Genomic DNA, 9,680 nt, shown 5'->3' on the forward strand with positions numbered 1-9,680 from the left:
AGAGCTGGCCTCTGCAGGGCAATTTTCCACTCTCAACTTTCAGGGAGAGGGAGAGAGAGATAAAGCCCATTTACTGTACCTTTCTGGCATCTTTCTCAGCTTTCCCTGCTGCTTCTCCCCACCCCCTTCCGATTTATCTCAGCTACTGGTTTTATAAACCGAGAGGGTGGAGGGGGGGAGGGAAGAGGAGAGGAGGGGGCTTTTTTTCTCTTCTCTCAGCCTCGTCTGCACCTTCTGCTTGAGCCCGCCGGTGAAGTCACAAGACCGAGTCTCTGACATCACACAGAGCCCACAAACGCCGGATTGTGACTTCACTGCAGGGTAGAACAGGGAGGAATAGGAGAGGGGAGGGGAAAAGGCTCTTATTCAAACACATATCTGCAGTAGTAACAAAGGGAACTCAGGAAATGGCTGGCCAAGAAAATGGCTTTTTTTTTGCTTTTTTTTTTTTTTTTTATAAATCATACTCCCTTTTTTGTTGTGGGTTTGGATGTTTTTTTGTGGTTTTTCTTCACAAATAAACTTTGTGACCACAGTGGAAATACCTTTCAAAAGTGGCCTGGGCAGGACAGACAGCAAGTGCCAGTCCAGGCGCCATCCTCCAGCGCAGCACAAGCACCAGCAGCCCTTCTGGGACAGAACCACCTGCCGTGGCCCCTCTGGACCTGCCGGGACTGGAGCAGGATGAGGTGCTGGGGGGAAGATCGAGGGGTGGCAGTGGCCACAGGAGAGGCTTAGGGGGGCAGGGCAGAGGGGAATTGCAGGGTAAGGATGGAAACAGGCAGATGGGTTGTGCCTGAGGCACAAAGGGAAGGCAGCGCTGAGAGCCACCACGCAGAGCGAACACAACTCCGTGCCAGAGGTCTGGGAGCCGAGGGCCAGGCAGAGGTGAGGCTCTTCAGTGGGCACTTGGCGTTTTTCCCCCCACCTGAGGATCTGAAATCACTACTGAACTACAATTTGAGTAAAAGCGGTCAGCATAAAGGTAACACAGTTGTATGTAAGGCCTAAGCAAGGCAATAGGGAAAAGAGGTGAGTTTTTGATTCCCCAGTGTATTTTTAGGTTTTAGGTGCCCTGGGGAGGGGAAGACAGACTGGGGTAGATGAAAGAAAGGCCAGGAGACTTTGATGTACTCCCAATACAATGCAATGCTTGGATGTTGCTCTGGGAGCAAAACCTGATGATATAAGACTTCTGTAGTCATTTCTGAAATGAAGCCTAGAAGAAAAAAAAAGGCTTATTAAGTAGCTATTGGCTTAATGTGACCTGGAAAGTTGTAAGATTTGGGGCTTTTTTTTTTTTTGTTGTTTATTCAGCTGGTGTAATTTTTTTAACATCAATTTCTGAAAATTTAACACCACCTCAAACATATCAGTAAATAAACCCCAAAAAATAAAACTCTGTTATTTGTGTTTAAAATGGATTTTTTTTTCACCTTTTGAAGCAAGGCAGCTCAAACACACTGTGCTAATCATGCCTGAAGGCCAGGAATTCAGAGGAATAAGTCAAGGGCACAGCCACAGCCAAGTGAAATTAAAAATAAATCTTAAAAAATTAAACTGTGCTAATTGCAGACGTTATATTTATGAAGTTATTGGAACTGCAGAGCCAAAAGGAAGACAGCTTGTGATCCTCATAGTGTGTCCACTCCTCTCTCCAACCTCCATCCTTGCCCTCATCAAGACCTACAAAGCAATTCCCACCGCCGTGTCGACCTGGAAGGGAGGAGAAAACAGCACTACCATCGCAGCCTGCCCTTTCTGCAACCTGCCAGTGAGGCAGGAGGGAAATCTGGATGTGGAGCGAGTGAGAAGCGAGGAGGAAGCAATCCAGATCCCTGCCATGAACCAGCTGGCAAGTACATTCCCAATTGGCTGCTGCCAGGCAGTGGGAGCACCCCATGAGTGCCTGTGGTGCCCCAGAGGGCTGGCACCACCACTGGAAACCCAAGACACTTGTCGGAAACTTTTATACCCCAGCATAAAATCCAGGCATCCAGAAGATGGTCTTCCAGGTTGGAGCTGCTCCATGGCCAAAGCCTCTGTTTCCACATCAACTCTGAATCCCAGTGCCTTAGGGCATCATCCCAGCCCTGGCAGAGCCACAGTGTTAGGGAAGATTTCCCCTGTTGTTTTACAGTGTCTCCATGCCAGTACAGCAATAAACCAGGCTGCAATGGATGGAATAAACTCTCCTGCCTCTGCTCGTGAGAGGGAGGGAAAAGGTATGAATTGCAAGCAGGGGGGTCCCTATCCAATCTCATATCTTTCAGCTCGACTTGCTCCTTGTTTGGCCACAACTTTACTACCATTTTTATATCGACTCCTTTAATTTTTTTATCTATTTTTTCCACCCTGCTGACTGCATGAGAGGAAACCTCCATGTTTATCCCACTCCTCCTCTCTCAGGGAATCTCTCTCAACCTGCCCGTGGCAGGGAGGCAACATGGCTGCCAACATGTCAGGATGCAAGGTGAGGAGATGAACGGGGGAGAAAGGGAGGCACAGGCATTTGCTGGGAAGAGGAAAAAAGAAGGGGGAAAGAGCAAGGAATCTAACACATACACACTGACTAGCACGGGCTTGCTCCAGCTTGGCCCATGATGCAATTACCTGACTTGGAGGCTGGCCAAGCCTCCCAGGTTAAGTCCCTCTGCACTTGTGCAAAATGCTGTCAGAGCTGCCGGGACTGTGAATACTCAAGGCTCCAGCAGCATGCCTCATCCAAAAAGGAAAAAGGGAAAAAAAAAAGAACACAGCCAGGGCAGGGACTGAATGGGCTTATTTTCACACAACTGCAATTGTTTTGTTGATGCGGAAAGGTAATTAAAAAAAGTTCTGATTTCAAACGTGCCACAGAATTCCCAGAGCCCGGAGGCTGCTGCTTAGAGGCAGATTAATCACACTGAATTCTCCATCTAGATATTGCATGCACTCCAAACTCCCACCGCTAATAGCTCTAATATTCTCCTCAGCGTGTGCATGCTGCTGGTGTTATGTTCCAGGAATATTAATTCCCCAACTCGAGCTCCTTTTGCTTGCGCATGTACCCTAAAGGCTTGCTGCTGGGCACTGGGAGATTATGGAAAAGAGAAAACAGGGCTAGAGGAGAACCAGGGTGCAAAGGTACTGGCTGCAACTCCTCAAGGAAAGTCATTAATGTTCTTTGGATAAGCAAGCCATCCAAATAAAATCTACCTGAAGGCCAAGTTCTTTAAACAAAGACAGCCAACTACACACGCACAAGATGGTTGAAATTAAAATGAGCTCCCAGTGCTGGCTTTGTGTTACCCGTTCCCACTACCCTGAGACTTGCTCAGAATCTCAGTCCTGTTAACTGTGAGCTCTGAACTAGCAGTTTCTTCTGCTGGTGTCTTCCCCCAGCCCCCCTTACCCCTAAGCGAGGCTTCATGCATCTAAAACTCTTGCTGCCACACACCAGTAAGAGTGAAAATATAGCAGGTTGTAGCACTTTACACAGCAAGTCCCTTCTATCCCTAGAAAAACTGACAGGCCAGGGGGTTCATGGTCCAGCTCAAGGCATCCCCAAGATCCTCATTCCACACAGAAAACAGGAAAGGGGAAGGTGAAGGCAGGAGACAAACATATAATTTTGCTTTGCATTCAACTAACTGCCATCCCTGATAAGCAAGTCAGAGTGTGTGTGATCTATATATATGGCCAAAAGGCCAGCTGCTAAGCTTTAAAACCAATGCACGCTTGAGAAGTACATTTAAGATGCCTATGATATAATTTTCAAAGCTGCTAAATGCCCAATGCTTCCAGTGCTGTTCAACAAAGATTGCAGGTAGTCACCAGATTAAAACAGTTCCCTGAAACTGGCCATACCAGGACGCTGGAAATTACCATGCAGAAGAGACCTCAAAAACGGAATGTGCTGGCCATGCTTCCATTTAGTAGGATTACTTGCTTGACAAGAAACTGTCATGGGCATGATTTTCTTTGTTAAGCAGTCAAAATATGTATCTCTATGTAATGTAAATCAGTGTACTTATGTCAGTACTGGAAAATCAAAAGGGGTTTTGCCCCTTTTGTTGCCGGTGTTTTTGATAAGTGAACCAGTACAATATCTGAGTCACAGGTTAAACTGGATGGTCAGACCAGCCCATCAGCTGTTCTCACAGCTGAGAACCTAGTCTCTGGACTAAAATCTGTAACATCACAGGTGCACACAGGTGGTGGCCCTCTCCACAATCATGGCAGGTCAAAAAGAAAATTCATATCTTTATGGCTAAATGTTGTTGCTTGGAGAGAAAAGGATGGCAACGTTTTTGAAGCGTCTTCTTGCTATCTGTACCATGCAGGTCTATAATCACACGTGTGCCTTGAACTCTCAGCCAATTCCTTAAACTTGGTTTCTGCTGCAGGGAGAGAAAGGACAGGACTCCAACTGAAGCACTGTCTGTGTAAGGCCCTTGGGGCTTAACTCTGCTGTAGTGGGCAGGGAGAGGCATAGGCTTCCTCCACTGTGATAAACCAAGACACTGGCATCACTCTCTGTTGCTTAGGTGCAAATCTGTGATCCTTTTTCTCTCTTTGTGCACAAAGAATGAAGCTGATAGTGAAGCTGACATCTAAATCCTCAATATTGCACACCTGAGATAACCCCAGGTGGTTTTGTTTTTCAAACCCAAATATACAAGAAGGGAGAAAGACAGAAGGATTTCAACCCTTGTCAAACCCTGTCGCCAGCCCCCTGAGTTATAGATCTGTGAACTCTTACATGGGATGAGGGCTCTTTGCTTTTATCTCCCTGTAGAGTGTGTGTCCTCAGCCCTTTGCAAACAGATGTTTTGCCCTCTGAAAAGGAATAGAGGGGGGAAAAGAGAGCATGAGCACAGAGGAGAGAGAGTGAGAGAGGGAGAGAGAGAGAGAGAGAGAGAGAGCGAGCATGAGCAAGAATGCTGTCTGCAGATGTCAATCAGGACTTCAGTCTAGGTCTAACCCGCCAGTCCTGCAAAAGGAGGATACATGAATTTTCTAGTTGGATAGTCAGTGTCATCAAACAAGAAAATTGTGAGGTTTAGATTGTAATGCAGTCTCACATTCAGTAAAAAGGCCTTATACACAGAGATGATGTGGGACTGAGGAGCCTATTCCTAGCACCTTAAAAATTAAAATTTCACTACAAATAACCCAAATGAAATGGTCAAAAATAGTACAGCATTTCAGACCGTTCTTGTAGAGCATGGTAGTATTTGGCATGGGGAAAGTGATTGTAGGTAGAATACTGTCAGGTTTGGGGAAAGCTTTCTCTGCATTTAAAAAAATTATATGAAGGAAAATATTCTTGGTAATGAAGTCTAATGATTACATGTATATAGAGTGTCATCTCTATCTTGGCATTTAACAGAAATCAACTCCCCCATGCCAACACCCTCCCCTCCAGCCACCCACCCTGATATTCTTCTTCGCCACTTCCCACCCATTAACCCAGTACCTGCAGTGCAGTGTTCAAGTGGGACTGGCGGAGCTGCTGCCGCTGTCATCTCCTCCGAGCCGGCATAACTACTGTTAACTCAGTAATATCCCCCTCCACGGTTTTTTAATTACCAGCCGTCCACAGGGCACATACAGGGAGAAACGGGCCGGAGAGGTGGGCTAGCAACAGGGCGTCCGAGAGTTTGGGCTGATGTGGGCTTCAGCCGAGAGACGGCTCCCTCCCTGTGCTCCAGCCGCAAGGCAGAGCTGGCACAGCAGCCTGCAAAGCCCCACCACCAGGGACACCGCCACCCTGGGCACGAGCACACCTTATGGCACTGGGCTTGGGGACAGGGGAACTTGGTCCTGCAAGGGCCGGTGTGGAAAGCTGCCCCTGCAGGACAAGGGGATGCTTTGCTACACCAGCTCAGGAAACATCATCCAGGACAGCATTTGTTTATACGGTATTTTAAACGGGAACCAGAAAAAGAGGGGGAGGGGAGAAAAGGAAAAAAAATCAGGTGCATTTCTGTTTGTGTATCTTCACCACATACATCTCTCTTTTCACATATGAAAAGGCCTTTTTTTCCCTTTGCAAGACAATAGTCTTATTTCACCTTTTTTTTGTGTGAAAATTCATCGGTCTGTGGCCTGAGGCTTTTTCTTAGCCTTTTATTAAATGGACACGGCTTACTGAACTTTCAGACAACCTCTCCACCTAGTATTTGTTTGTTCACACCCATTTACACTCTCTTGATTTTTAACAGGTCTGAATAAGGCTTATTTTTTTAAACACTCGGTTAATGAAGTTTTATCTGAATAGTCATAAGCCTATTAGTGCTCAAGTTGTGCATCGAATTCCCCCTCCCCCCTAGAGGTTAAACAAGACCAGAAATCCTTTTGTATTTGAAATAACACGCTGGGAAGAAAAGAAGCAAAGAAGGATAAAAAAGCCCAAGCCCCCCATTAGATCCCTTTTAAATCAAAAAGAGACACTAGAAAAGGGGCATAACGCAAGGCACTTTCCCCATTCCTCCCTCTTCATTCTTCTCCTCCTTCCTTTGTAGGTCACCTTTACTATGAAGACCTTGATGCTTCAAGTCTTCATTTGCTTAAATAAAGGAGTAAGTTCAACACCCCAGTCAGATAACCACTGTACCCCAGGCAGGCAATGAACAGGAAGGGACATCCAGGGAGGGAGGCACGCTGCCTAAGGCAAGCACTGGATCCTCAACACTCAAGTGGGACTGGGGGGTCTTTCCTGGGAAACAGCAGGTGCTTTTGGAGGAGGACAAGTTTGACAGCGTGGCACTGAAAATGCTGGGCTCGAGTGGAAGGGGAGGAGACAGACGTGCTGTGCTGAGGGATGGCCCTTACGCTGGCCTCTGTACCCTGGGAAGGGCTGAGGGCAGCAGTCGAGGGGAAAGAACGGTAGTCATGGCCTAGGAGTCCTTCGGCAGCTGCCTCTCCATCCCAGGCAGAGCATCCTGGCAGACGAGAGAGCCTCCGCTCCCCTGAAATAAACAGCAGCCTTCCCAATGCTTCATTAAACTAACACAGCTTCCCGCCATTGCCCCGGCAACCGACACAGGCCTCCTGTTTGCCAGCTGGGGGAATTAAAGGAAGCCTGGCAGCCAGCCCCTGGCTCCTCCAAAAGCTCCCCTTACACAGTCAGAAAGCATCCCCTGGCAGGGGAGGGGACCAGGTGGCTCCCAAGGTGCCAGCTGAGATGGGGGAGTCCTGCCCACCCCCTTTTACAAGCTACAGTCCCCAGGGAGCCAAGGACCTGCCACTGCCACCAGCACTGCTGCTGGAAGGCAGCACAAAGCCGGAGGGCTCATCAAAATGGTCCCCAAACTGGAAAAGGACTGAATAACCCCTGGATGGTCCAATAGCACAAAGGTGGATGCTACTCCCCTCCACGGCATCACCTCTGTCCAGATGTGATCAATAGTTCACTTTAATTAGCAACACATCCCTCTTGCTGCCCATCCACCAGCTGAGGGAACAAAATACATCCTCCTGCCCCTGGTTTGCATCCTTCTGACCCTGGTTTTCCTCCTCTCTCTTAAGCTACATTTACTGTGGGGTAAGCCTCAGCATGACCCCCACTCCCCTCAGCCCCTTGGTGGATGCAGACAGCCACAAACCAGCAGCTGCCCCACCCTTTGCTGCTTGCCCTTGGAGAAAGCATTTCAGGAAAAGTTCCAAATGGAGCTGTGCTGTACCAGCCTGTGGACACCCTCCTGCTCTTCCACTTGTTCTCAACCCATCCATTCAAAACAAGTAGATGGGCCCTTCAGCCAAGGCAGAGACACCCCTCCACACATCCTCAGCAGAGGAGCTCTGCCCAGATCCCAAAATCAGACCTGCTGGGCTGGTGTAGGTGCAACATACCAGCTGCTTCCAGCACCTTCTTCCCACCACTGTCCCAGGTCACTGAAACCACAATAGAAGCTTGGCAAACTGGTGAGGAGAGGGAAACATGTCACTTCAAAATAGCAATGAGTGAAGCAGTACTATTCACTTGCTCGGGCATCCACATCTCTTTTATCCTGTTTTCCATGACTACTGGCTGTGAGTAGAGGTCTCACAGGGAGGAGCATTAAGTATTTATTCCAGCTCTTGGTTTGTTAGCTTCTGATGCCACCAACATGTTTTGATTCTGCTTGAAAAACTACATTGCCTTTTTTATTTTTAATCCAGGGATCCCAAAACAACCTCACAAAGGTACCTCCAATCTCCCCAACAGTAGCCTTGCTTTCTGTAGCTCTGCAGCACACATTTCATAACAAACTTAACTCTGTCTGGAGAGACCCATTTTCAGTCCCACCTCTGAACAATCTATGCCCTACGCCTCTCTTATTTTGTGATGATATTTAGCTTTGTGAAATACTACTTAGCTACACTTAGAACAATTAGGGGGAAAAAAAGAGGAAAATAAAGAAATTAGTACATTCCAGATTCTGGCCACAGCTCTGCATTGCATGAGGAAGTGGCACATGGAAAATGTGGAGCTGTTTATAAGCATTCAATAACACACTCTAGCAATCTTGCAGGGGAAACATAAAGGTAGTGAGTCCAAGCAGCCTTACAAAAATTAGCTCAGCGATCCCACCTCAGTGACAGAAGACAGCACTGTAGTTAAAGGTGTCTGAGCAAATCTTGAGCAGAGGGAAATAGGAGTAGGATAATACAATCAAACACCTTCCTTCAGCGCAAAGCTCTCAAAAAGAAGTGTTACAGGCTGTGAAAGGGGCATCTTTAAGGTTAAAGAGACTGTAAATTATAGGGAAGAATACTGCCTTGTCTTTGATGAGGGATGTAGAGAAAAGGGAACACTTTCACCTACTTGCAGGAGAAATTAAAAGGGGAAGATGTGTGTGCAGACCACTTCAGGTAATAGCCATCGGACTGGGGAGCTGGCTAAAAAGTTGTAGGCCTGCCAGTGGTCCTGGCTTAGCTGTGTCTCCTCTGGAAGTTTTTGATATTCTCACCTGGTGTGGGGATCTCACCTTGCAAAAAATCTCATATACACACACACAGAAAAAAAAGGCAGGTTCCTATTTCTTAAGCTTTTCTTTACAGCAGTAAAAGTCAGATCCTGGAGATTTAAAACCAAATGCTTTCCCCAAATGGTTTCCCCAAAAGAAAGCCAAATTATGTTTTTATTTGTTGGGGTTTTTTCCCCTTCAGGTATTGCCAGGGTGTGGAAGGAGAGGCGGCTGACAAGTCCTGAGGCAAAGAGAGACCTGCAACAACAATCTGGACTGGTCTATGCCCTGTCCCCACCTCTCCAACTGGGAAGCTCTTGCAGCCTGCTGTTGCCAAACCTACTTTTATTTTTTCCATTCTCCTCACTAATTAAACCTTCAGTCAGGTCTGTCTCTCCTCCCACCTGGACTAGTTCAACTCCCTGCTTTCACATTATTTTTCATTCTTCTCCAGACCCAGGAGATTTAAGTTTCTCAAGTCTTAAAGTTCCCGGAGGATGGGGTGGGTAAGGAGCGGTCTCTTGGCTCAGGCGAAACACGGTCCCCCTCTGGCTGCCCTCCTCTGGGACTGGTTTTCCGAGCAGAAGAGATCGCTGTCAGCGAGCCAAAGGCGCGCAGGGCTAGGGGAGGTGCTGGTCTCCGTGTGCACACCGCGTCCTCCTTCCTCACTGCTGCCATACATGATTAATCATCCCTGAGACACGCCTGCTGCTTCCCTCTGGCTCTCCAACAACCACAACAGCG

The 9,680-nt window shown here is 47.6% G+C and overlaps 1 protein-coding gene across 3 annotated transcripts in view; it reads right to left on the reverse strand.

The window, feature by feature from the left end:
* TCF20 (transcription factor 20) overlaps positions 1-9,680 on the reverse strand; it is a 118,507-nt gene that overhangs the window by 76,714 nt on the left and 32,113 nt on the right. The window contains exon 1 of one of the 3 annotated variants that reach the window (XM_005421882.2): positions 80-362. The exons of 1 other annotated variant lie outside the window; for it this stretch is intronic. The gene's annotated coding sequence lies outside the window, so the exon portion shown is untranslated. Of the gene's footprint in view, positions 1-79; positions 363-9,680 lie in introns of those variants that run through there. One more of the 3 variants, XM_031057785.1, reaches the window with a different exon arrangement.

This window comes from Geospiza fortis, unplaced genomic scaffold, assembly GCF_000277835.1.
Source record: "Geospiza fortis unplaced genomic scaffold, GeoFor_1.0 scaffold173, whole genome shotgun sequence".
Classification (NCBI taxonomy): domain Eukaryota; kingdom Metazoa; phylum Chordata; class Aves; order Passeriformes; family Thraupidae; genus Geospiza; species Geospiza fortis.